The sequence below is a fragment of the Equus caballus genome, chromosome 3, assembly GCF_041296265.1.
Source record: "Equus caballus isolate H_3958 breed thoroughbred chromosome 3, TB-T2T, whole genome shotgun sequence".
NCBI lineage: Eukaryota > Metazoa > Chordata > Mammalia > Perissodactyla > Equidae > Equus > Equus caballus.
This window is the reverse complement of record NC_091686.1, coordinates 83,872,578-83,899,695: the sequence shown is the minus strand read 5'-3', so window position 1 is coordinate 83,899,695 and position 27,118 is coordinate 83,872,578. Positions and strand designations below refer to the sequence as shown.

Below are 27,118 nucleotides of genomic sequence, written 5' to 3'. Positions count from 1 at the left end.
TCCACTAGAGTCTGCAGAAATCCAAATGCAGTAAAATCACAAACTTGAATGTTTTTATTCTTTGGACCACAAGAAATTTCAAAATCAGTGTGATGTTGAAAACCCATCAAAAGTTTTTGTGTAGATTGTTCTGTCCTGTGTGCCATTTCTGTGCCAAGTACATCGCTTTACAACTGTGTTTAAGGCATAGTTTCTATTGTATTCTAATAGTGTATTTAACATACTTCATTATCTTTGGGTTCCTTTGGAGTCAGTCTCCAATGATTCTCCCTTTCTCCTGAGAATGGGTCACATTTTCCTGTTTCTTTGTATGTCGAGTGATTTTTTTGGATCATATCCCAGACATTGTGAATGTTATGTTGTGATGACTCTGGATTATGTTATATTCCTCTAAACAGTGTTTACTTTATTTGTTTTAGCAGATAATTTACTTAGCTGGATTCAAAATGCAAACTCTGTCTTTTGGGTAGCAACTCAAATCTTGGTTCAGTTCGTTCACCCTCAGCTGGTCTGCCTGCAATCTACCTGACACACACTTTATTCAAGGGGCAGACAGAGACCCAGACAGAGTGTATACACAGAATTTGGGTTCTCTCTCTCTCTCTGATGCTTTCCTCTCTGTGATCCCCCTCTCAGTTACCAGTGAACTTTTTAGAGGATTTTAACCACGCCGCCCTTCATGGCACCCCAAGTCTAAAAGCCATCAAAGTAGGAAATTCATCCAGTGCTGTTTCTTTCTTCCAAGTGCCAATTCCTTTCCAGAATCTTCCTGCTCTTGTTCACACTCCAGTTCCTTCAAGTAGTTGGGGTTTTTTTGTATTTTATCCAGAGCTTATAGTTATCTGGGAGAGAATTGGTCTGTAGGAGCTTATACATCCCACCAGGAGCAGAAAGCGCCTCATTATCTTTGTACTGCTGTGTCTAAACAACGTCTGACACATTGTGTAGGCCCTCAGGAAACATTTTGTGTTGGACAGAATTAAATAGAAGGACATCACTGAAATGAACAAGTATGTTAAAGGGAAAGGAGGAAGAAAACTTGTTCTCATTAGTTCGTGTTGATTTTTTGGTAATAACTAGACTTTGGAAGGCACAAAGCTCTTAATCAAGGGGCCTTGAAGAATAGAAACAGTAAGTTCCTATGATGGCCGGAGTTAGCATGAGGCAGGAAACCCCTAAAGGTAGGCTCAGTGCAGTGGCATCCATGGTGTCGAGCAGCATCTGGGAGAGTTTTAACTTGTCCAACCCTGGACATGATTCCACCAACAAAGTGAGTTTCTCTGGACCTTGGCATTATTAAGTCTCAGAGTGAATATCTGCCCATGAGAAATCCCCTTGAAAAATCTATTAAAGTCAGTTTAAAAAATAACAGAGTCACAATTGGCTAAAAGATGATAAACAGAGCAGCACAACAAATAGCAATTACCCACCAAGGAGGTGTCTGCAGGGGTGCTGGAGGCTGGGACTGGGCCTTTGCTCATTTACTATCTTTATTAATGACTTGGAAGTGGTGAAAACAGCTTGCTAATGAAGTGGCAGCCGGGCCTGCAGTGGGAGCCACTGCGGCTGGAAGGAGGAGAATGCAAACTAAGCTAATATAACGAGGTTAGGACACCAGGCAGAAAAATCAAAGGAATGAGATTCAGCAGGGAAGGAATATTGTAACTGTCAGGAGAAGAATAATCAGAAGTGTGGCTTTCTGACTGCAGGGAGTAGAGAAAACATGAAAGAACAAAAACCTGGGAAGAAGCTGAAAACGTAAGGCTGAGAAAGGCAATTGACACGGCAGTGAGATGATACTCCAGGACTTCCCACCTTCTGGCTTTGCAGACTATAACGTCACTGAGATGCGAAAGGACCAGAGAGGTCCCCAAGACCCCAGGGAGGAGAGAAGGCTCTGCTCCCTATATTATGCCTTCATGCTTTCCACCACTCCTCGGCACTGGTGGTTTCCCAACTTGAGACTGGCCCAGGCCTAGCTTGGCAGCTCCCTTATGGTCCTGGTCCCTAGGGAGAGATGTCACAGGCAGGTGGCTATAGGACCCAGACAGCAGGACATTAGGATCCCTGACTATCCCATGCAAAGAATCTCTTTCCACGCAGAGTCATTTCTCCATTTGATCCATTTCACAGCTCTCAGGGCTGTCAAGGATGATCTTGTTGCTTACTCATTTATTTATGGTCTGTCTAAGAATGAGAGGCCCCATGAGGACAGAGACCTCATCTGTCGTGTTCACCTCTGCACTGTCTATGTTGCAGACAGAGTCTGGCTCATAGTAATCAGGAAATTAAGATTTGCTGAATGAACGATTGAAGAAATGAATCCTGTCCTGCATGCTCATTTTACAAAGGAGGAAACAGAGTCGCAAGGTGACATGGGGACTTGACTGTAGTCACACAAGGTGGAGGTTGAACCTGGACTAGAACTCAGTTCTTCTGTCTCCCAGCACCATCTCATTCCTCATCTCCTTCTGGTCTCTAATCTAAAGTCACCTTCTCAGGATAATCTGTGTATGACTCCACTCATATGAGGAATTTAAAACTATGGACCAAGAACAGTTTAGTGGATACCAGGGAAAAGGTGGGGTGGGGGGTGGGCACAAAGGGTGAAGTGGTGCACCTACAACATGACTGACAAACATTAATGCACAATTGAAATTTCACAAGATTGTAACCTATCAATAACTCAATAAAAAAAATTGAAAAAAAAATAAATAAATAAAAATAAAGTCACCTTCTCAGGTGGCCTGCCCTGGCCACACCCTCCCCCTAGCCAACATGTCACCTTCCCTTCCCGAGTCTACCTGAGCACTTACCGTGACTGATACCCTCTCTGTATTTATATCTTGGTCATTGTTTGTCCCTCCCTATAGAATGCAGGCTGCATGAGGGCAGGCATTTCGTCTTCTGTGTTCACTGCTGTCTCCCCAGCAACAACAATGACAATGACATAGCTAATATTTACCTAGCACTCACTGTGTCAGCCAGTTTACATAGATTATTTCATTTAAAATCCCTAAGAACCCCATGAAGTAGCTATTGTCCCATTTTATTGATGGGAAAACTGAACTTAGAAACATTAAGCAACCTGACCCAACTAGTGAGTGACTGAGATGGGAGGGGAAGCCAGTGCCTTAACCATTGGGCATATACTGCCTCCCACAGTGGGCCCTTGTGTGGCAGGGCCTCCGTTGCCGGGAGGAGGGGGTGGGGGGTGCCTACCACCCTTGTTGTGCCCCCACAGGCTGCTGCTGTCTTCCTGTGACTCAGCTGCAATCACAGAGCAATCAAATGAAACTATAAGTCAGCACTCAGGGGGACAGCGCGCAGGCCCCTGAAGATCTTGACCTGCTGTTCCGGCTGGCATTTCCCCAGGTCACGTGACATCATGGGCCTCTAACCAGGAAGACAAGGAGGCAGCCTGTCCTTAACTGGGAATAAGGGCAGGAAGCCTCCCTTGGTCTCACTCCCCGGCTCCTGACCGACCCGCCTTTGCAAATGCTCCCAGAACTGGGTGGGAAGATCCCAGCGCGTCAGTGCTTTTCCTTCCGCCACGGTAAACAAGTTGCCTTTCGCCTTCAGAGTACGGTGTGCACCGCTCTGATGTCAAGGCCCGGGCACAGAGTTAAGTGGAGCCGGAAGGTGCGCTCACGGGTCCCTCGACATGCTCCCCACTGCTCATAATTTCTACCTTCTTTGCACTCATTCAAGGAGCTTCCTTGGGTTTCCTTGGCTTCTTAGATCCAGGCATCTTATTGTGGATCCTCACAGAGACAGATTAAGAGCAAAGGAGCACTCGTGTTTATTGAGCATCTACTCTGGGCCAGACACATGCTGAGGGGTCTGCAGAAATGGCATCGTTTAATCATTATGTAATCCCATTACATGGATGGGAGAACTGAGGCAGGCAAACTTGCCCAAAGGCCAAAGGTACTGACCACACAAGTTTAAAGTTTTATCCCTCCTAGCCCATCATCTGAGTTGCACTCATCCTGTGGAAAGTGTATCCTATTGTGTCCTCAAATAGGCTGAGGCCATAGTGCTGCTCATTCACTGCTCAGCAGCAGATATTTACCATGTGTCGGGTGTCATGCTAGGCGCTGGGGAGACAGCAGTGAAGACAACAGACAAAGTGCCTGCCCTGGAGCAACCCACAGTCTACAGGGAGGGACAACCAATGAGTAAGGTAAAGTATAGAGTCATGATAGGTGCTCACGGGTTGGGGGGAGTGTAGAATAAAGCTGGAGAGGGAAGGTGACATGTTGGCTGGGGGGAGGGTGTGGCCAGGGCTGGCCCCCTGAGAAGGTGACTTTAGATTAGAGACCAGAAGGAGGTGAGGAATGAGATGGTGCTGGAAGACAGAAGAACTGGGTTCTAGTCCAGGTTCAACCTCCACCTTGTGTGACTACAGTCGAGTCCCTGAGTCGCCTTGTGACTCTATTTCCTCCTCTGTATAATGAGCATGCAGGACAGGATTCATTTCTTCAACTGTTCATTCAGCAAATCTTAATTTCCTGATTACCATGAGCCAGGCAATGTCCGCAACATAGACATTGCAGAGGTGAACATGACAGATGAAGCCTCTGTCCTCATGGAACCCCATATTCTTGTGGGGAAGACAGACCATAAATAAACGAGTAAGCAAACAAGATCGTCCTTGACAGCCCTGAAAGCTGTGAGGTGGATCGAATACAGAAATGACTTTGCGTGGAAGGAGATTCTTTGCATGGGATAGTCAGGGATCCTAATGTCCTGCTGTCTGGGTCCTATAGCCACCTCCTGTGACATCTCTCCCTGGAGACCAGGACCATAAAGGAGCTGCCAAGCTAGGCCTGGGCCAGTGAATTGAATACATAAAATGACTATGGGTGGAAAGTAATTCTTCAAGCAGTGTAGTTAGCAATCCTAAAGTCATACATTCCGTGTTCTACTACCCACCTGCCTGTGACATCTCCTCCAGGCAGGTTCTGTCCTGTCAGACCATGTGGTCCCCACAGCAAGAGAAAACACTCAACAGTTAACAAGTCCCAACCACTCCGTGCAGGAGATGAGACACGGTCTGAGGCTGCCTTCCAAGAGGTCCTGGTTGAGAGTGAGAACTGCTGGACTCGGCCAGCGGACAGTCGGCAGGTGCACAGTGTGTTTGGGAGCTCCGAGAACACTCTCCTCCCAGGAAAGCAAGCTGCAGCGTGCAGGAGACACGTGGCTTATGCTTTCCACCTCTCCTACCTTTGCAAACAAGTTATTAGCAGTTTTACATTTTCCCTGAGGGGAAGCTGTGTTAATTCACCTTGGTGACTTTCTGGCACTAAGCCACCTGGTCCTGCTCACAGTTCCTTAGCAAGAAGGAAAGAAGGGAGGAAGGAAGAGAGGGAGGAAGAGGGGAAGGAAGGAAGGGAGGAAAAGGCTACCTCAAAGGCTTGCTACAAAACAGACTGAAACTCACCTTAATGACCAGTGACGATGACTGAGTTCTTTGGGATCGCATGTCCCCGAAGGCTTCCAGTGCATTTTCTGAGACTTGCGTCTTGTAGAGACTCAGGGGGAGAAATGCTCGGGAGCACTAGCGCATTAAGGAGGAGGTCTAAGCTTTCTTCACCATAATCACCTGCACTTTTCTTCCCCGTCCTCCGGGGTTAATGGAAATCAAAGTCCAAGCGATTTAAGGCTTTCCTGTCAGAGGTGGAGAAAGTATTCCTTAGCCTAGAAAATAACGGCAGGTCATACAGATTGTATGTTACGCTCAACACCAAACTCCCTCATTTCAATTTGGCAAGTCAAATTTCTTTCTTTTTTTTTTTTTAAAGATTTGCACCTGGGCTAACAACTGTTGCCAATCTTCCTTTTTTTTCAAAGATTGGCACCTGGGCTAACAACTGTTGCCAATCTTTTTTTTTTTTCTGCTTTATCTCCCCAAACCCACCCCCCCGGCCCCCGTACACAGTTGTATATCTTAGTTGCACGTCCTTCTAGTTGTGGGATGTGGGACGCCGCCTCAACGTGGCCTGACGAGCGGTGCCATGTCCGCGCCCAGGATCTGAACCCTGGGCCACCGCAGTGGAGCTCGCAACCTTAACCACTCGGCCACGGAGACGGCCCCTCAAATTTCTTAGTAATAACAATAGTAGCTCACATTAGTTGAGGCACAGATCTCTGCCCTTACAAGCATCATCTCTTTTGACTTGAATAACCTTGACTCCTACAGGGACTCACGGTTCCAGCCCTGTCTTCGACTGGGTAGGCTGGTTTGCCTAATTCTGGAGTTCAGTATCAAGAAGCCTGCATATGTAAGCCGCATTCTCCAATATCAGATTCTCAGTAAATAAAGGTGATATTTTGGTTTCCAGACTGCCCTGCTCTTTTGTCTTACATCTCAATTGGCTCAATGCTCATTCAAGGAAGAGAAGTGCCGCTTGTTGGGCTCGCCCAGACCCTAAGAGGAGCTTGTTTCATCCAGCTGCATTCTGCACCCACACACACAGCGCTGTGGGTTTGTTGCATCCTTTCCTCCAGCACAGAAAATACTGTTTGTACCTTTATGACCCCCCTGAGAATAGAGGCTGGATGGGCGTTGAGCTCCCTTATAAAAGGGAAAGTGAAGCCACCAGCAGTCAGCGTTCACGATGGAACTTAAGTCCAGACCCTGTCTTTAGGAAGAAGCAGAGCTCAGAACCCACCAAGTCCATAGTTCCGGCGGACAGAAGCTGGACCTGGGAGCCCATCATCCCCGCTGCAGCTGACTGCATCTGGGAGGATGCCTGACTCACGAGTAGCCGGTCTATAGGTGCATATGAGGCCTGGCACCAAGACTTTGCCACAGGTGCAATGTCGGTATGAAAGATAAGGACAGTAACTACTGTTTATTAACCATTTTCTCTATACCAAGCAATATGCTAAGTGCTTAACACTATTATCTTATTTAGCCCCACGCTGCATCAAATTCCTATTATTACCCTCATTTTAAGATGTGAATCTAGATCACACAGAGATGGAGAAAACTTGGCCAAGAGACAGGGAGGCGGGAGAGAGAGAGAGAAAAAAAAAGAGAAAATCCCAAAGTAAAACACGGCATTGCGGTTATTAGCACGAGCTCAGGAACTGAAACGCCTGGATTGGAATGCGTTACAATTGGCACTGTCCTTTTTCGCATCCTTAAACTGGGCCAATAGTGGCACCTGCATCAGAGGATTGCTATGAAGTTTAGAGTGTTAATGCTTATAGAGAGCTTAGAAGAGTGCCTGACACCTAATATGTTCAATAAATATTACTGATTAAGACCATTCCTTTTTCTTACCCACAAATAACTTTATGATATCATGTGATGGCAAAGTTGTCAAATGAAAAAAATTTTTTCCTAGGACAGCTATTATTATTATTATTTTAAAAATATCTCCTAGACACACGGAGAAGGACTTTTCTTTCCATGAGGAGGGGCTCCGCATGTATAACACTCCTGGTTCCTCTCTGCCTGCTCACTTACTCTTCCTGATTTGTTCATTTGATCAATATTTGTTGAACACCTTATATATGCCAGGTAATTTTTCTAAGCACTGGGAATACAGCAAACAAACAGAAAAAATTCTTGCCCTCCTGGAGCCTATGTTCAAATGAATGATACCATATTTCCTGCATGGTCTGATCTCATTCAGTTTTTGTTTTCTGTTTTTTGAGGGTTTTTTTTTTTGGTTTTGGTGAGGAAGATTGGCCCTCAGCTTACATTTATTGCCAATCTTCCTCTTTTTTTTTCTTTTCTCCCCAAAGCCCCAGTACATAGTTGTATATCCTAATTGTAGATCATTCTAGTTCTTCTATATGGGATGCTGCCACAGCATGACTTGATGAGCAGTGTGTGGGACCATGCCCAGGATCTGAATCAGCAAACCCTGGGCCACCAAAGTGGAGCTCATGAACTTAGCCACTCGGCCACGGGGCTAGCCCCTTCATTCAGTATTTTGATGACCTTCTGCTGTCCTCCTGAATCTGAGTCTGGGCACTGTCCCCTAGTCACATAACCATCAGGGCTACATTGGAAAAGAGGTATGAGGAGTGACTTCATCTCGTTGATGAGTCTAGGAGGTGATGTTGGGGCTTGGGGTCCAGACCTCCTTCTCTTGTACAGGTGCACACAGGCTTCTGTGGTCCTCCATGCTGTAAGCTTTAGGGGGGCTGCATCTGTGGTCATCCAGGCCTATCTATGGCTGGGTAGGCTAGTTTGCCTAATTCTGGAGTCTAATCTCAGAAAACCCAACTGTTTGCATATATAAGGCACGTTCTCCGATACCAGCTTTATCTGTGAAAAAAAGGTGATTTAGTTTCCTGGCTGCCCTATTCTTTTGTCTGATTTCTCAGTTGGCTCAGAGTTTGATCATGGAAGAGGGGTGCTGTTTATTGGGTTCTCTCAATGCCAAATGAAGCTTACTTTGTATAGCTACATTCCGTACACACAGCAGGCGATATTTAATACATGGCTACTGTGTAATTTCATATCCAACATTAGTCAAGGGTTGACTAATGTTCATTATAAAACAAATGGCAAGAAAATCTCTCTCCTCTAGAGGAGAACACTAAGCGATTTAATTTATTGAGCCAGGCATAGAAGAGTCTGGAAATCAAAGGCATGCTTAACAACTTGAGTGAGTGTTTTCTGTTGCCTGTTTACAGCGAATGGTGAACATTACTCAACAGTTAATGGCGGACATTAAATTGTAATTATACATTAATAATAATGTTCGTGTATAAATACATATTTGTTTTATATGTGTACACACAGTTTGCAGTCATTCTTAGTTCAAGTTTTACAACACCCAGGGAATCTTGGCTTAGCTCAAGAGGGCATGACCAGTGTTTACATTTCTAAAACTTAGTTAATGTCAATTCCTGTCAATCTGAAAAAGACAAGATGGTCTACATGGCAGCTTGGTGGTGGGATGGTGAGATGGACTAGAAAAATGGAGATTGTGTAAGAAAAAAAAAGGGAAATATTTTCTAATCTTCAGATTTGGAAGGTTTAACTCCTTGTTCTAATCTTCCAGATCCCTTCCTTCCATCCTTCTACAAATCCCTAAATGTCATAGTTGTCTCTTTGGCCAAACCAAGCAAAGTAAGTTTTTCTTACAAACCAGCTGCTTTCATCCAGTGGAGGCTCACCCCTTCACAGGGAGCGAAGTTGAACACTGAATAGCTACTTGTATAATTCTGAAGCCCTTTCCAGTCACAGAAATACTTTTGTATCTGTGTTACCCAACAATTAAAAAAAAAATACTGGTATAAGAGCATATAAAGTACGCCTTTATTTAATTCAAAGAGTTAAGTACAGTCACTTTGGTTATCATGTGACTTGGAGTTTTCCAGACTTCAGCCTGTGTCCCACGAGTCTTATTGCTAACTTTCCCCACATCCTCCTCCTGCTGTCTCTTTAGGCTCCCCTTTTCCCACAGCCTTCCTTCAACATCCCGTTCTTCAACTTGAGGTACCTGGTCAGAGCTGGTATTCCAACTCTGAAGCCCTCTGGGCAGATCTCTATGATCAAACTTTTCTAGAAAACAATAATTTCCTTCAAGCTAACAGAAGCGATGGTAGTGACAAACAAGGTAGATCATTTGTTATGTGTTCCCTTTATTCAACAAACCCTGTTTGACTCCTTAATGGTAGAAATTATGCTGGGACTAGTGATGTAAGGATGATCCAGGCTCCCTCCTGGTCCTGAAGGTGCTCAGAGATGAGATAAGGATCAGTAGTGTCTGGGAGGCTTGCTACCATTTTCTCCTCCTGTGCCCGTGGCAGACATTGATAATCAATCACAGCACTTTTTCCTCCTTGAACTTAGATTTAACATCACAGTCCATTTCAACCCAGTGCTGTACACAGCTACTATCAATGAATTAGATCCAACATGCAGGATGAAATACATTTGCCAAGCCCAGGGTCAGACCTGGGCTACAGGGCGGGAAAAGGATGGGGAGGAATGATAGATTATCCAAAGTGGACTCTTTTTGTCAAAAGCTTGTTAAAGTGGGCTTCTTTATTATTAGAACCCGAAGTGTAAGCATTATTGCAGCCAATTCTCATTTTACCAGGCGCCATGCTAAGTGATTTCATGCAGTGGCTCATGTTATCCTCCTAACAATCCTATGAGGTCAGTACTGCCGTCATCCCGAGTTCGAAGAAGAGGAAACCTCTGCAGAGCGAGGTTATGTAACGTACCCAAAGTCTCATAACTAGAGTGATGAAGTATGTGGATTCAAAGTCAAGCTACCTCAACACAAGTTTCCAGAGTAGAATGTGAGCCACTAGGACATTGCAAGCTTCTCTATATATTTATTTTCCATCCAAAAACAAAACAAAAAATGTATTACGTGGATTGTTACTGGTACTCTCAGGCTGAACGTCAAATGGTTACTTGTCACACACGGCATGGGAGACACCCAGTAGGTAGACAGTGGCTCTCTGAGGCAGAGGGTTGGCCACAGGTCCCTTGCTCTTCCATCCTCTTCACTTATTGAGAGCTGCTGCCATTCACACATTTGCTTCCTGTGGTGTCTCAGGCAGTAGAGTCAGCAATACTTTCTATTGAGATGGACAGTGATCACGAAAATATTTTGAACCACTCAGAGTTTCACAAGTTGTCTTAGGGAAATGTTTTGAACAGATTTGTCAAACTCAAAGCTAAGTTCCACGGTTTCCTTTTGTAAGAAAGAAGTGTTTTGTGTTTGCAGACCTTTACTGTGATGACAAATGATACCAAGCAGATATTTTTGAAAAAATAAACACACTTCATCTGTCCCCTCAAAATAAAGGTGATGTTTTAACAGGAAATCTTTCTAAAGAAACGTATATGAAAAGAGCATTTTGGAGATGGTTGGAATTTTTCATCTGCTGGTACAAACAGGGTACATGTGTCACATGTCAGCGCTCTTTAAAAAGTTGGAATCATAATTTTCTAACCTGTTTAAAGATCTTCCAAACAGTTTCAGTGGGTTTTGAACCCATTTGTTAAGAATACTAACAGTATGGGGTCAGCCCAGTGGCGTAGCGGTTAAGTTTGCACATTCGGCTTCGGCGGCCCAGGGTCTGCTGGTCGGGATTCCAGGTGCGGACATGGCACCGCTTGGCAAGTCATGCTGTGGTAGGCCACATATAAAGCAGAGGAAGATGGTCACAAATGTGAGCTCAGGGCCAGTCTTCCTCAGCAAAAAGAGGAGGATTGGCAGCAGATGTTAGCTCAGGGCTAATCTTCCTCCAAAAAAAAAAAAGAATACTAAGTATAAAAACAGTGCAAGGTTACCTTGTAAGAACAACTGATAGATATCAAGGAAGAGACAAATTTCCTAGCCAAATTTCAACAAAATTTGCATAATTTACAAAGGAGACTGAAAAATAAACTATCATGATTTCTCGAGTCCAGGCAGGGGCGAATTTCTTCTTTTGTCTCTGTGTCCCTTGGTGAGGGAACTTTTTCAGCTCTGATGGTCTTGAAAACCAACATTTGAACTCTTCTGCTTTAGCTTAGAACCAGCTAATCAAATTGTTTTATCATAATGGGTTAAACAAAGATTTACTTAACCACTCCTCTTGCTAAAACACGCAAATTCTTTTTGATTAAAGCAAAATATTTTTGTGTTGTTAGAAAATAAAATCAAAGTCAATTTAAGAATACTGTTTATTTTATCTTTTACCTAGTTTTGCAAATTTTCTTTTTGTTGTCTTTACTACACGGAATGCACTGGCAGAGCAGTCCACATATGTAATTTATAAACAGATATGCATATATTAGGCCATGCTTAAAATTTCTTTCTTTAAAGCTATACAGCCAGGGGCTGGCCCAGTGGTACAGCAGTTAAGTGCGCACGTTCCACTTTGGTGGCCCGGGGTTCACCGATTTGGATCCCAGGTGCGGACATGGCACCATTTAGCAAGCCATGCTGTGGTAGGTATCCATGTATAAAGCAGAGGAAGATGGGCACGAATGTTAGCTCAGGGCCAGTCTTCCTCAGCAAGAAGAGGAGGACGGGCAGTAGTTAGCTCAGGGCTAATCTTCCTCAAAAAAAAAAAGATAAACAGCCAAAAAAGCACTTCCGGAGCCTGTTGCAGCGCTCCCAGCAGCTTTGAGAACTGCAGTCAGGGGAGAGGAAGTGAAGGCACTGAGGAGCATCAGGCAACCCACCGGCCTTATATCTTTGCCTATATTAAGGCCAATTCCATTTTATAAATTGAATCTAATTGTGTTTAGCCACCAGATTAGAAGCCAAAACCTTAGATCCCTCCCCAGTGGCCAGAGGCCTTCCAGTTTGGCCCAGGGCAATCCCGAAGATTGCCTGTGCCCAGGTCCTCCTCAGCGGGGGCTGTGCTTGAGAAGAAAAACCAGTGAGGGGGGCTCTGCTTCCTGATAGACTCTCACAGGGGCTTCCTGAGCTGTCTGGGGTTACCCTCCCTTGTCCCAACAGCTCAGCTCAGTGTGGCTCCTGGCCACATTGTCCGTCTGCCACCCAGGCTAAGAGGCTACCTGTCCTTCCCTTCTATCAGCACAGATAATCCAGGTGTCAACAGAGAGATCATGAATAGTTCCTGTGATCCCCTCGCAGCTTTAATGAGGCAAAGATTGTCTGGAAGCTCACGGATTGAATGGAGCTGTTTGAACATGAACGGCTATGGGCACACCGCTGCGTCTGGAATCGTCTTCCTCTCCCTACTGTTTCCCCTCTTCCTCTGTGGAGTTTGGACACCTCACCCTCCCAGGAGTCAACCCCCTTCGCCCCTGAAGCTTGTTTTCAGGCCTGGTGACAGCAGGTGCTCATCTCTGCAGGCAGTTGGCAAAACTGACTTTCTGTCCAGAAGGCTTTCTTTAATCCACCCACTCTGACGTCAGCTTAGATGGTCTTTGAGTGTCTCTGTGCAGTTAATGACCAGAGTGCCTGAGTATTCAGGGCTCCTCAGCGGCGTTTATTAACCCTCCAGTCTTCAGACACCTCCTCTGTTACGTAAATTGTTTTCCCTCTGGTTCTAGGCCTTTCCCTCAGGTTCCAGGTCCCCTTTCCCAAGGCCCTGCCTCTCTTGACCCTTACCTTCCCCACCAGTCTGGTTTGCTTTCTTTCCACTTCTTTCTCCAGCCTCAGAAGAAACTTAGACTAAAATGAAATTGTTCTTGGTGATGGTGGCAGGTGATTTAAAAGCATGAAATGCTTTTCCTTTTTCTCTTTTATAAACAAGTTCTTAGAGAATAAGTAAACCAAACCTGAGGTGACAGAAGCCAGAAGCATGGTTATATCTGGGAGTGGAGGGGTCATATCTGAAAGGGGTTGGGGGAAAACCTTCTACAGTGATAGGACTGTTCTGTAATGTTCTGGGTCATGACAACACAGCTGCACATATAGTAAAAATTGAGCTGTACACAAGATTTGTGTATTTTCTAGTATGAAAATTATATGTCAAGTTTTAAAAGGAAAATAAAAATATAGTAGGCTACATTCTTCAGGGTTTGGGTGTTCAGAAGCCAGTAAGGTGCTCAGACTAGGAGGCCCCTAACGTCAGGAGGAGCTGTCAGCAGCTGAGCAGACACTCTTTACCCGCTGCCTGACACAGCACCTACCCAGGTTTGCTGAGCTCCCTGGAAATCACTGGGTGGACTGAGCAAGGACGGACCCTGAGCAGAGCCCAGAATTTTAAAAATCCGTCCTGAACACTATTCTAAGCAGGATACAATGCCGAGTACTACACGTGCCTTATTTCATTTCATCTCCACGATAATCCTGTGGTGGGGGATTATTAACTCCATGGCACAGGCAAGGAACCCCAGCTCCCGAGGCTGGATAGGTGGTCCAGGGTCACACAGCTCATCGTGTGACAAGCCCTGCGCTCTCCTCACAATCCCACAGCACTGCCCTCTCCATTAGAATGTCGTGGGGACAATTTTTTTTCTTTCCAAAATGTGACTGTTTTTCTTTACTAGTTGAGTGTTTCATTCCTTATTCTATATATTGTGACAACAGAAAAGGGACAGATTGATGGAGCAAATGGTTTCCCCGAGAAGCGTCGCTGTGGGGACTTTGCCTTCTTTCTCCTCACCTGTGAGGAAAAATGGAATAAAAAGTCTCTAATTTAGTGCCCAAGAGGAGTCTTGCATCCCGGTGGCACCCCTCCTGTCGTATCTGCACCTGGCAGCCAGCACATGAGGTGTTTACTCAGCATTTCTGATCTCTCAGGAGGGGATGCTGTCATTTTTAAAGGTGTAAGTGAATAGGGAGAATCCAAATCTTCTCAGAGTCATGTAGACGTGTGTTTGTGTAGTTGCTTTTCAAGACACCAGGCCTGGCCCGGTGGCACAGCGGTTAAATGTGCACATTCTGCTTCTTGGTGGCTCAGGGTTTGCTGGTTCAGATCCCAGGTGCAGACATGGCACCACTTGGCAAGCCATGCTATGGTAGGCGTCCCACATATAAAGTAGAGGAAGATGGTCACAATGTTAGCTCAGGGCCAGTCTTCCTCAGCAAAAAGAGGAGGATTGGCAGCAGTTAAACTCAGGGCTAATCTTCCTCAAAAAAAAAAATAATAATAATAATTAAAAAAAAGACACCAGGCCTTTTGTCCTGCACACACTTCAGCAGTGTCCATCCAGTTCTCCCAGTGAGCAGAAAATGATGCCTTAAATTGTTGAGGGGCCTCCAGTATGTCGGGTGTTGCACTGCTTTTGGCATCTTAGAGCCTGTTCTATAGCCTGGTCTGCCTCTTGGTGGTCCCAGGTTCTTAAGCAAATTATTTAACCTCTCTGAGCCTCAGTTTCCTGATTTGTGAAATGAAGATAGTTACTGCAACCAACAGTAACAACAAAAAATACTCATAATTGGGCCGTTTTATGTGCCAGGTATTTTTCACACCTGGACTCATTTAATTCTTATGACAACTGTATGATCTCAGAACCATTGTTACCCCTGTTCACAGATGAATAAACTGAGACACATGCCCCTGTTAAGCTGCAGAGGCAGGATTTACTTAGGTCTGCCTGACTCAGGCCTAAAGGCTTAACTTCCTTGCTCCTTCTATTCCCATCTCAAAACGTTGCAGTACGGCATTTATAATATTTGTGACAGCACTTTATAAACAATAAAGCAAAACCAAAATATTAATACCATTATTATTATTCTAACTACATGAAAGGAAAGTTAGAAATAAGAGACATAGTACATGCCTTTGAGAAATTTATAGTCTCAAAGACTACAACACACACAGGCACATATACCAAAATATAAACTAAAAATACCCAACTGTGTCAAGCACACAACCAACAAAAACTTTATAGGGAAATAGACATGTGCCCAGGGCATGCTGGAGTCTCTAGAACGTCTGGAGCCATATGGCACTGCTGTGAGAATACCTCCCAGGAGTATTCGCTGTCTGACTAAGAGTGAGAGGAGCATTCCAGGTGGGGAATGCCTATTACATTTCAGGGAGACCAGGGGTTGGAGCTGAGAGTGCAGGCTGCCTGGGTAAAGGACAGCACAGGTTGAACATGATGCTTAATAAGAGGCAACAGGGGGTGAGAAAGGCTCTGGCCAGGGGCCCATGAGGCCATCTTATCTAAGGCCCTAATTGGATTTGCAACCCTGTAATGAACCACGGCGGGCGTCTGACAAGAGATGGGATGTGATTCAAAATACATCAGAGAAAGGCACATCAAAAAGCCTGGTGAGGAAAAGAGCCCAAGGCAAGGAGTGTGTCACTAATAGTTCAGGGACAAGATGGACATGCTTCTGGAGAGGAAGAATGTGTGATGGTTTGGGAAACTATTAAAGAAGAAGAGTTCCCCCGCTGAAACCAGGCCCCTTGAAGGCCAGACTGTCAGGCCACACAGCACTCCCAGTGCCCAAGCTTAGTAGGGATACCATAAATAGGGATACCTAACCAGGCTTATTAAGGGACAGAATGAATGTAGGATGTGAAAATAAACAGGAGTCAAGGATTAGATTCATAGGTCACTAATTACTGCTGAGGGACCAGGACACCAGAGATACCATAGATGATTATGTGAAATTGAAGAGTGGACATTCAGGAAAAAAATTAATTATCTTGGGTAAATTTGAAAGTGGCAGATACAAGTGGAATTCTTGGCTAAAAATAAGACTTGAGGTTCAGAAAATATGAGAAGTCAGGATTGGGATGTAGATTTGGAAGTCTTGTAGACACTTGGGTATCAGTTAGGATTCTGATCTGCAAGCAACAGCAACTTACTCTAGCTATTTATATAGAAATTAATTTACTGAAATGATAGTCATTGACAGAGTCGCTGGGGAGTTTGGAGCACCAGGCAAAGAGGTTCTGCGTCTAGAACTCTGGCCAAATGCACTCGCCAGAACCAGCCAGCAGGGAGACTTCTGTATCTGTTGCTGAGCGCCATCTTTAGACCCCTAATCCTGTGGGTAAGGGGCATTGGGCATCGCCATTAGCACCCTTGGCACTGCCCAGCCTGAAGACAGGTTGCTACTGCCACCTCCTCTACCCCAGGAAGAATCCTCCACTCGCCTTGATTTTTGTGTCAGAGATCCCCAGGCGCTGCATCTGATGGACAGAACCCAGGTTGTTACCACACCCGAGAAGCAAGAGAAGCCGAGAGAGGAGGACTGGAACCTCTTTAGCAGGGAAGGTTTTGCTTCCACAAGATGACTACAGCGGGGAAGGCGGTTCAGACGCTGCAGCCCAAACCACACGCATTTCTTCAGAGAGGAGAGTGGCGAATTCAGAGCAGGCAGTGCCGGGAGCTCACCCACTGGGGCTGGCTTCAGCCCCTGAGAGAGCAGGTGGGGGCTGAGGTAGACCACTTCCTCACTACCTGCCGGCTGTCTCCCTCCAACCCAATTCAATGCCTGTAGCCACAGCCATCTACTTATAATAAGAGACCGTTCCAGACAAGGGAAACGATAGAAAGAATAAACACATGGGACTTCATCGGACTAAAGAGCTTCTTCAAGGCAAGGGGAAACAGGATTGAAACAAAAAAACAACCCACTAATTGGGAAAAAATATTTACAAGCCGTATATCTGACAAAGGGTTAATCTCCATAATGTGTAAAGAACTCACACAACTCAACAACAAAAAAATCAAACAACCTGATCAAAAAATGGGCGGGGGACATTTCTCCAAAGAAGATATACGAATGACCAATAAGCACACGAAAAGATGTTCATCATCACTAATCATCAGGTAAACATGTTCATCATCACTAATCATCAGGTAAACGCAAATCAAAACTACAATAAGATATCACCTTATACCCATTAGAATGACAAAAAGTAACCAAAACAAAAAGTGACAAATGTTGGAGAGGTTATGGAGAAAGAGGAACCCTAATACACCGCTGGTGGGAATGCAAACTGGAACAGCCACTATGAAAAACAGTATGGAGATTTTTCAAAAAATTAAAAATAGAAATACCATATGACCCAGCTATCCCACTACTGGGTATCTACCCAAAGAACTTGAAATCAGCAATTCCAAAAGTCCCATGCACCTCTATGTTCATTGCAGCATTATTTACAATAGCCAAGATGTGGAAGCAGCGTAAGTGCCCATCAACAGATGATTGGATAAAGAAGATATGATATATATATATATATATATATATATACACACACACACAATGGAATACTACTCAGCCATAAAGAAGGATACAATCGTCCCATTCACAACAACATGGATGGGCCTTGAGGGAATTATGTTAAGTGAAATAAGCCAGATAGAGAAAGATAATCTCTGTATGACTCCACTCATATGAGGAATTTAAACATGTGGACAAAGAGAACAGATTAGTGGCTACCAGGAGAAAGGTGGGGTGAGGAGTGGGCACAAAGGGTGAAGTGGTGCACCTACAACATGACTGACAAACAATAATGTACAACTGAAATTTCACAAGATTGTAAACTATCATAATCTCTATAAAAATTTTTAAAAAAAAAAGAGAGACTGTTCCAGCTTAAAATGTAAATCTCCCTGGAAAGAAACACTCTTCACTTTGTCATCACTGTTAACTGTTCATGCGCTAACTTTCAGGGCTTGGGTTAGAAGCTAGTACCAACGCCCAGGCCCAGAAGTTCGACAGGGGCCTGAGCCAAATATAAATCCCTTGTACAGATTCATAGCCAGTCTTTTCTTGCTTGCGAACCTCCCAGTTTTTTACAATCATGTGCTCTCAGTAGCCTGATGGATTTGTCACAACATGTCCAACATAATAAGTGTTTTGATGGGAGAGAAATGATAGAATGGAAAGAAAAGGGAATTTTTTTGTAGTGTTGCTCTTCCTATGTGCAACACGTGAGGATGGAGCTTGAATTCCCATTTAACAGATGCTGAAACTGAAGCTCAGGGTGACATGACTTGCCCAAGGCCACATGGCTGCTATGGTGCTGAGATAGGTTACAAAACCAGCTCTATCTGTCTCTGAAGTCTGACGGCTCCCCCTATACTATGCCATCTCACCATGAAGGGAGAGGGGGCCGAGGGCTGCAGAGTAGGGGAAATTTGCACTTCCAGTCCAGTGGGTTAAAGGGAAGGGATACCTGTTGGGGGTGTCCCGGGATTGCCTTGGTGTAAATGTGCTGGGTTTCTCTGGGAGAGGATGTGTAGAAATGAGGAAGAGAGAAAGTCACAGAAAAGCAACCCTATTTTATGACCTCATCTAGCACCCTAGATGCTATTTGTCAGCCATCTTTTGGTGGCAAATAACAGAAACCCAACTCAAACTGGCCTAACAGGAAATGGAAATTGTTGGTTCATGGCCATGGTAAACATGTTAGGAATTCTCTCAGTCACTTTCTCTCAATCTCTCAGCTTGGCTTTCCTCTGTGTCTGCTTCATTCCCAGGCAGCCTATCCCTGTGTAGTGGCAGAGGTGGCCAGAAACAGTTCTAGACTTACATCTCAACAACTAATGACCTTCTGGTCACCCAAGTGAAACAGTGGGCCTTTTCACCAACAGATCTAGCAACGAGCTAGCCCTGTGACCAACTAGCCGCAGGGCCCCGATTGTGCAGGCCTGGAGTTTACACCTGCTTCTGCAGCCAAACATTCATCAGCCTCATCTCCCTCACAGAGCCTGAGAATGGCTCCCCAAAAGGACACAGAAGTCCTGGCACCATTGGAAGGGATGCTGGAGAAGCAAAGCCGCCGATATCCACTAGAATGTAAGCTTCACGAAGGCGGGGAGTTGGTTTTTGTTTTAATTTGCTTTGTCTATGCTGTATCTCAGGGCTTCAAACAGGGATGAGCACATGGTAGGCACACTCGATAAACACTGGTTGAATGAATGATGGAACAAATGAATAACTATCTCTACAGACTGTGATGCCTAGGATGCCATGAAATGGAAGTATGGGCACACTGTGGTTACAGACTAGTGTAGGGAGCAGAATCTCTTGTCTTTTAGATGAGTCAGGTGTCATTTGTTCAATGACACATGACCCCTGCCATGTTGGCTTTTGGTGCGTATCAATCATAGAGTTACATAGAGCCCTGGAATACCATGTCTAATAAGGGCAGAGCTTTTCCAGTCCAGTTGCTCACAATCCTCCTGGAATGAAGGATGATGTGTCCCTTTTTCTTCCAGGGTTGTGTCTACATGATATATGTGCCTCATGCGTTGCTGCCTTTTCTCCCCAGATCCCCACTTCCAAGTGGAAAGCCAGGGTGGTGGTGCCCATTCACTTGGAGTTCACGGTACTGGTCCAGCAGGGTCCTGGGAGGTGGCATTCCAGAATAACCAGTCAATTGCTGTTAATGGGGTTTTGCATTCTTTCTCATCAACATGCTAAGCCAATGCCCAGAGTGTATTTTGGGGAGAACATGTACCTCAAACCCCTCAAATTATCTCCCACTCTTATTAGCACCTCTTGGTTTTCCCTGGCATATTGAAACAACGGGACCTTTTGTATTAATAAGTAGGAGAATGTGTTCAGTCAACTCATCTCAGCCAAACTTGGATTTCTCCAAAAAAGGCTGCAGGGACATTGGATCTGGAAACACTTTTAGAGCCAAAAACAAAAACAACCCTCAAAAAAGTCACTGCCGTAAACTGCCTGGTTAATATGCGCCTAGTGCATTCGCCGATGTGGAAACTGAACTTAATTTGTTGTAACATGATGCAGCTATTTAGCATTTCCTTCCCCTCCTCCTCCTTCTCCAGTTAATTCTGAGTGGAGATAAATCTTGAAAACAGACTTAGAGGGCACAGCAGGAGGCCCTGCAAAGTCATCTGGGTTGTGGCCCCTTTGCTATTTTCTGAGCAGTTAGAACTGATGCCAGAAGATAAAGTGTTACTAAAGGGACTCGTGAACATTATAGACCCAGGATGCATGGAATACTTAGCTGCTGACCAGGGTTTTCTTGGCCACCCATGAGTGTTGAAAAAAATCTCTACTGCCCCAGGACCTGTCCTGGAGACTACCAGAAGGACAGGAAAAAGACCAACACTCAATGGGTTGTCAACCGTTAACTCTCACAGCATTCCCGAGGAGTAGGCAAGCTACCGGCCTGTCAGTTCCTAAGCTGGAAACAAAGGCTCCAGGAGTTGAACAATTTCCCTCAGGCAACTTGTCTGAGTCAGTGACAGAAGCTCAGGTTCTTCATCTACAAAAACATGACAGTGCTGCGCTGTGTTAACCTCTGTATCTCTCCCTTAGTATTGAGGTTTTGATCCTTGGTATTTTCTTCCTTGATCCAGGCAGTCACATCTACTGTACTTTTGTCTGCTATTATTATTACTCTTCTTTTGACCTTCACACGCCTTCAGACATACCATGTTTCATTGAATCTAAGACACCATCTATTCTGAGATGAACCACTATTTTATGTAATGCTAAAAAAGAAAGAATACTGCTAATTAAATATGACATGACATTGATCATGATTTCAGAGATGTTAAAATGTGAAAAGAAAGGTATCTTATGATCCATAAAATGCGTTATATTATTTGTCTGCCCAGATTCAGAGCACTTTCTTTTTTTCAAGAAACAGGTTGGAGGAAGTGCTCTTCCCTCCCTCCAACCTGTGGTTCTACCGTGAGCGGCCAAGCTGCTCCCCCGGCTAGAGAACATGAGCATGGAACCCAAATGGGGCAGGGCAGTGGATCACCCTGAGATTTTACACATTAGAGAAAGAGAGAGTGCCTCCCATCTGGTGACAAAGAAGATGCAGGTCCTGGAGGTTTGGGCAGCTGATGAGATGGAGAAACCTGGTTTGAGGAATGAGCAGCTCACAGGGAGAGCAGCTGAGACAGAGATGGAAGAGAGTTTCAACAGGACTAAGCATTTGGGTGCATTTGTCTCTGAGACCAAATGCAACAGCACGATTAAATTCCCCTTTGCTAAACCTAGAGCAAGTGTCTGTCCCTTGCTACAAGAATCCTCTTTTCCACCACCAATTGTCTAGTTTTTATCTGTCATCATACATATGTGCCCCTTTACCTCTTTTGCCCTCCCCTCACCCCGTTCCCCTCTAGTAACCACCAATCTGTTCTCCTTATCTATGTGTTTGTTTATCTTCCACATATGAGTGAAACCATATGGTATTTGTCTTTCTCTGTCTGACATTTTGCTTAGCATAATACCCTCAAAGTCCATCCATGTTGTCACAAATGGCATGATTTTTGTCTTTTTTATGGCTGAGTAGTATTCTATTGTATCTATCTATCTATCTATATATACATCACATCTTCCTTATCCATTCATCAATTAATGGGCACTTGGGTTGCTTCCATCAGCATTATTCACAATGAACATGCTGCAATGAACATAGGGGTGCATAAATCTTTTTGAATTATTGACTTCATGTTCTTTGCATAGATACCCAGTAGTGGAATAGCTGTATCATCTAAAGTTCGCTTTTTAAATTTTTGAGAAATCTCCGTACTGTTTTCCATAGTGGCTGCACCAGTTTGCATTTTCACCAGCAGTGTAGAAGGAAGAACCCTCTTTTTCGAAGACACCAAGAGAGCAACTAGGCCATCATATCCCTCCCTCTCTCTTCTAGGCTTGCTCACTTTGAGGCCACTGTGCTGTGAAGACACTGGACAAGAATGATGAACATCCCCTGCTCGTATCTTGAGGGTTAAGTCACTGTCTTTCTCAGCCAAGGGCTTATGAACATTAGGGTCCTGCTTGCTCCCTTACTGAGGAAACAGAGTTGTTTTACTTTTTCTTAACACCAAATTTCAATTTTTTAAAGAAAGAGGAAACCAAAATATCTCTTGGTGTGGGGGTGGGGTGGGGTAGGTTGGATGGGGTGGGGTGGGGAGAGGTCAAGGTCTTATCCTAAGAAAAAGCAAATAAGAACTGAAAAAGAACAACAATCTGATTTTCTCTCCTAAAATCCCTTCTTTTGAGAATGGCTTCCTGACCGTTTTTTCAAGACCTGGCTAGTGGGAGGGGTAGAGAGGGGTTGAAAGTTAAGGATGAACTTCTTGGGAATTGTAGAAATAAAAATGTGGGCAAAAGAAGCCAGTAGGACTGAAGGTTGCCCTCAGACTGTCATGCTTCCAGATTTCTGAAGGTTGCTAATGAATACTTTTCAAAAACTTTTCTACATATCCACTTACCCTATTTTAACTCTTCAAATGTTCCCAGAGCTGCTGATTTTCCACTGCAGAGAAGGGTAAGTAGAAAATTGCTTTTGAGGTTTCTTTTGTACGGTAATAATCTTGGGCAGTGCCCACGTTGCTGCGTCCTCATGGGCACCTTGCAAATTGATTCCAAAATGCTCCTTTACTCAAGAACCCAATCCCCTTGGAAACCAGAGAGAAAATGGATTGTGGTAAAATCCCGTTTTACTAGTATTAAGATCAAAACCTTCATTACACAAAAATGTTCATCCTTCGGTGCCTTTTAAGTCAGAAATATTCATTATGAATTGATGTTCATCTCACATTTCTGCAATATTTTTCATCTAGACGGATCTTAAAGTTGTAGAGTTGTCTAATCCTTAAGGACAAAAAAAGGAAAAACAAATCCCTTCCTCCTCCTGCACCCAAGAATTTTATTACTTTTTTTCCCTCAGTAACACTATTTTACAGTGTTTTCTGAAGGTTTATTAACTTTTTTACATGGAGAAATGTTGAATGGAGGTGATATTCTTACCTATGGGACTTTGATCAGAGCTTTCTCCCCAAAGAGTGCCTTTTGTTGGAAAATACCGAATGAGAGAAGAGGAGCAGAGACTCCACGGAGCCATCATTTTAACATCATGCTCACCTTGAGCCTGTTGGGAAATGCAAGAGAAGAGAAAAAAGAAAAGTTTGAAATGTAATCCCCACCCATCACAATATCACCAGCTTTGGAAGGTACCTGAACGAGAATTGTTATTAATCTGATTCATTAGTGAAAATACTGTGTCCACTAGAATATGAGCAAGAAATGCTCAAACGCCTTTGGTGTGGGTCTGAGATTCCTGCGGTATCACCCATCTCTCTCCTGCATCTTTGCATCTGGGGTCAAGGGAGGCCCTCCACAAGCCATCTCAATTTGTTCTAGTTTCTGAGCTAATTCGCAGTCAGTCACTCTCATTCCCTTCCTGTTCCAGCTTATGGCAGTGAGGCTGGGAAGGAAATCCTGCTGTGAGCAGGTCCTGTGGCTTTGGGTGTGGGCCAGAGGCCTGGCCTGCCTCCATTGTCCTGTCTGGCTCCAAGTCTCTGGTAGGACCTTAACCCCTATCCACCAGACACAGTTCCTACCAGTCTCTTCTCCCAAGGCTGATATGTTTTTTTAATTTTTTAAAAAAGATTTTATTTATTTATTTATTTATTCATTCATTCATTCATTCATTCTTTTTCCTTCTTCTCCCCAAAGCCCCCCAGTACACAGTTGTATGTCTTAGTTGTGGGTCCTTCTAGTTGTGGGATGTGTGATGTCACCTCAGCATGGCTTGATGAGTGGTGCTAGGTCCATGCCCAGGATCTGAACTAGCCAAACCCTGGGCTGCCAAAGCAGAGTGCACGAACTTAACCACTTGGCCAAGGGGCTGGCCTGCCAAGGCTGATCTCTTGAACATCTGGTTTTCTTGCCTTCCCAGGATCTTTACCCCCTTCCTCTGGTGTCAGATATTAATTTAAACTTTTGTAAGCCAAAATGCATTTCATAGTTCGTGTGCTTTGGGTAGTCGTGACACATCAGCCCCAGCCCTAGTAGTTAACATATGGCCCAAATCTGGCCAACTGGTGTATTTAATGCTTTGTCCATGGTGATTGGTTCAGAGATGAGCATGTGACAAAAGTGGATCCAATGAGAATCAATTCTGGGGCTTGGGTAAAATTGTTGGGTAGGAGAAGCTTTTTCCACTACACCGTTTCTCAACCATGACAATATCGACATATAAATCCAGATAATTCTTGGCTGTGGGGGCTCTTCCTGTGCATTGTAAGATGTTTAACAGCATCCTTGGCCCCAATCCACTTGCTAGTAGCAACTTCCCCAACTCCTTCTATAAACATGTGTTAATGAAAATCAACAATTATCATGACTGCATCAAAGATGCAGGTGAAATTTCTAATATTCCATTTATGTTTACATTTTAGAGATCTGTGTAGACTAGAAATAACAAGCTGTATTTTTAATTATTCATCAATAGCACATATTTGTTTGCTGTATTGATATTACTCTGGAGTGAGGGCTTGAAAAAATCGACTTATTTTGTTAAATAAAGTTCAACTTGCAAAACTTAGGACATACACATAAATTCACTTTCCCTCATCCAAAGACAATTTTAATATCTTTAAATGTTTTTGAAAGCTTTGATAAACACTATGCCTAAACCCTGTACTTCCACCCCCATTTTTTTCCCTTTATCTTCTGTCTAATTCATAATGTTATGTCAGAGTCTTTGCACTTGTTATAGCCTCTGGAATGTTCTTCCCCCACATAACATCACTTCCTTTAGGTCTCTGCTCAAAAATCCTCTTATGAATAAAGCCTTCAATAGTAATCTGCTCTCCTAGTCTTTTTACACAGCTTTCCTTTTCTCCTGTAGCACTTACGATTGTCTGTCACATTGTATCTTTCCTTGTTTATTTCCTTATTTTGTGTCAATTCACATTAGAATAAGCTCCGTGAAGGCAGAGACTTTGCTTTGTGTTTTTCAATGCTGCGTAATCCCAGTGCCTAGAGGAATGCCTGGCAAAACGTAGGTGTCCAATACGTGATCTGGTGAATAAATAACCTGGGAACGCACAAAAGACTACGTCTTTCATGGGAACATTATCCAACAACTGCCACATAGTGAGCGAAAAGTTATACTTAGAACCACTGGCCTGGGACACTCAAGGACCAAGGTGGGAAAAACACCGCTTCACACCAGACAGATGACCCTGCCATTCAAAAAGGGAAGCAGATCACACTAACGAAACGGCTGCTGCAGACCCCTGAGAACCCCTGGTGGCAATATCGTTCCCTTGGGAAACACACCTTACAAGGTTTTGAGCAATTGTCATAATGGACAGCTTTCAGTAACCATGTCTTCTGCTGGAAAAGTAATGGTCATTTATTTTCCTTTCCCTTAGCTTAACTTCACTAAACTTCCTTCTAACATTTGCTGGTTGAAATGCTTGTATATAAAGAGGGCAGATTACTTAGTAGGAGAGTATTTCCCAGGTTTCAGAGAGGAGGTTTGAATGAAGAACAGTGTGTTAGATTCCCAGAAGGCAACTCAGGCCTTCTGAGTTACAGGTGCCAGTAGCACAAGGTTATAAAATAGTGTATTTCTTCATAAAGCCCGTTTCCCCATATCAGAACTGCAGTGTCAAACTGTATAAATCTACTCTTTTGAAGTTTCTGACATATAATGTTGACATTTCAGACCCTCAGTTCTATGATGAAAGATTAGAATGATGGTAGGGAACAAGAATGACCTATAGAAAGACATTTTCTGAAGTGGAAAAAACATTTTTTTTTAATGGATGGAAAATTTTTCTTTTAAACTATGAGTTGATTGTGAAGAAAAAAATGAAAACAGATAAAAGAAACATACGAATTGGTTTTAATTTTCTTCACAAAATCTTATAGGTACTAACAAACACAAACTTTGAACAAATTTGTGTTTGAAACATCTTCTTTGGCCACACAGTTTATAATATTTTCACAGGAAAAATACGGTCCATATTCTCCTAATACTTAAGAATTGTGTCAAAATGTGTCTGATGTTGACCTGTGAAAATTAGAGCCTGACTAAATTTGTATCAGTAACTGTTGTCTAAATAATTGTTCTGCCTCATGGTCTTGAGGAGAACATTAATGAATTCTCTTCCTCTCTCTCTCTTTCTCTTTCTCTCTGCTGTGTATGATATCTACTTAATCCTAAGACACATTTCTTTTGCATTTTAACATTCCTGAAATCGGAATGCCTAGTAATGCATGGCATCTCACAATTATACTTGTCAGGGTTTTTTCTTCCCTGTGGTACATAAAACAATATTGAATCTACACCTGATATCACTTAGATTCCATGAAATAAGGTATACATGAAACATATTTTATTCCCCTTTAGGGACCATTCCCCCCAACCCCACCCCTCAATTGCTTATGAAACTTAACTGCAAAGCCCAATACAAAAGAAAGACTTCATACTATTGGCTCTCTGACTCCCTGACAATGCTTCTCTTGTGATTACTAAGGCTCAGTGCTTGTAAATGGATAGCTTTGTCTCATATTTTCAGAGCCTATGCGTTTATAACTCACACGAACAAAGTTATTATTAGCAAGCTCCTGTCTAGCATGAGTTGCTGTGAACATCTCAGCCTTGATGTAATGCCTTCCCTTTCTTGGTTTTCTTCTCTTTCTGTAGTCAGAATCCTCACCTACTGATTGCTTAGTTAGTAAGACTGAATTTAATCCAGGATTTGGCTTAGGAAATTAAGTCATATTTATGTCATGTTCTACCCATGTCCGGCAACTTACTGTCCTGCAAGGAGTATCAGCACCCATTAAATGTTAAAGGTGGGAGGAGCCAATGTTGGGAGCGCCTTGCCTCAGGATCAGACCCCAAAAGTTCAGGCCCCATGTCAGACTTCATGGGAAGGCTGTGGGCTCTAGGGCCAGAGAGCCCGAGTTTGAGTCTCACCTCTTTCGCTTGCCGATTGTGTGAACTTACATGCAAA

General features: G+C 43.8%; 1 long non-coding RNA gene across 1 annotated transcript in view; it reads right to left on the bottom strand.

The window, feature by feature from the left end:
* The window catches only part of LOC138923471 (uncharacterized), an 83,716-nt gene that overhangs the window by 23,785 nt on the left and 32,813 nt on the right, over positions 1-27,118 (bottom strand). The window contains exons 3-4 of the long non-coding RNA XR_011437120.1: positions 23,112-23,232; positions 5,447-5,673 (exon numbers count right to left, since the gene is read on the bottom strand). This is a non-coding gene — a long non-coding RNA (uncharacterized lncRNA). The remainder of the gene's footprint in view (positions 1-5,446; positions 5,674-23,111; positions 23,233-27,118) is intronic.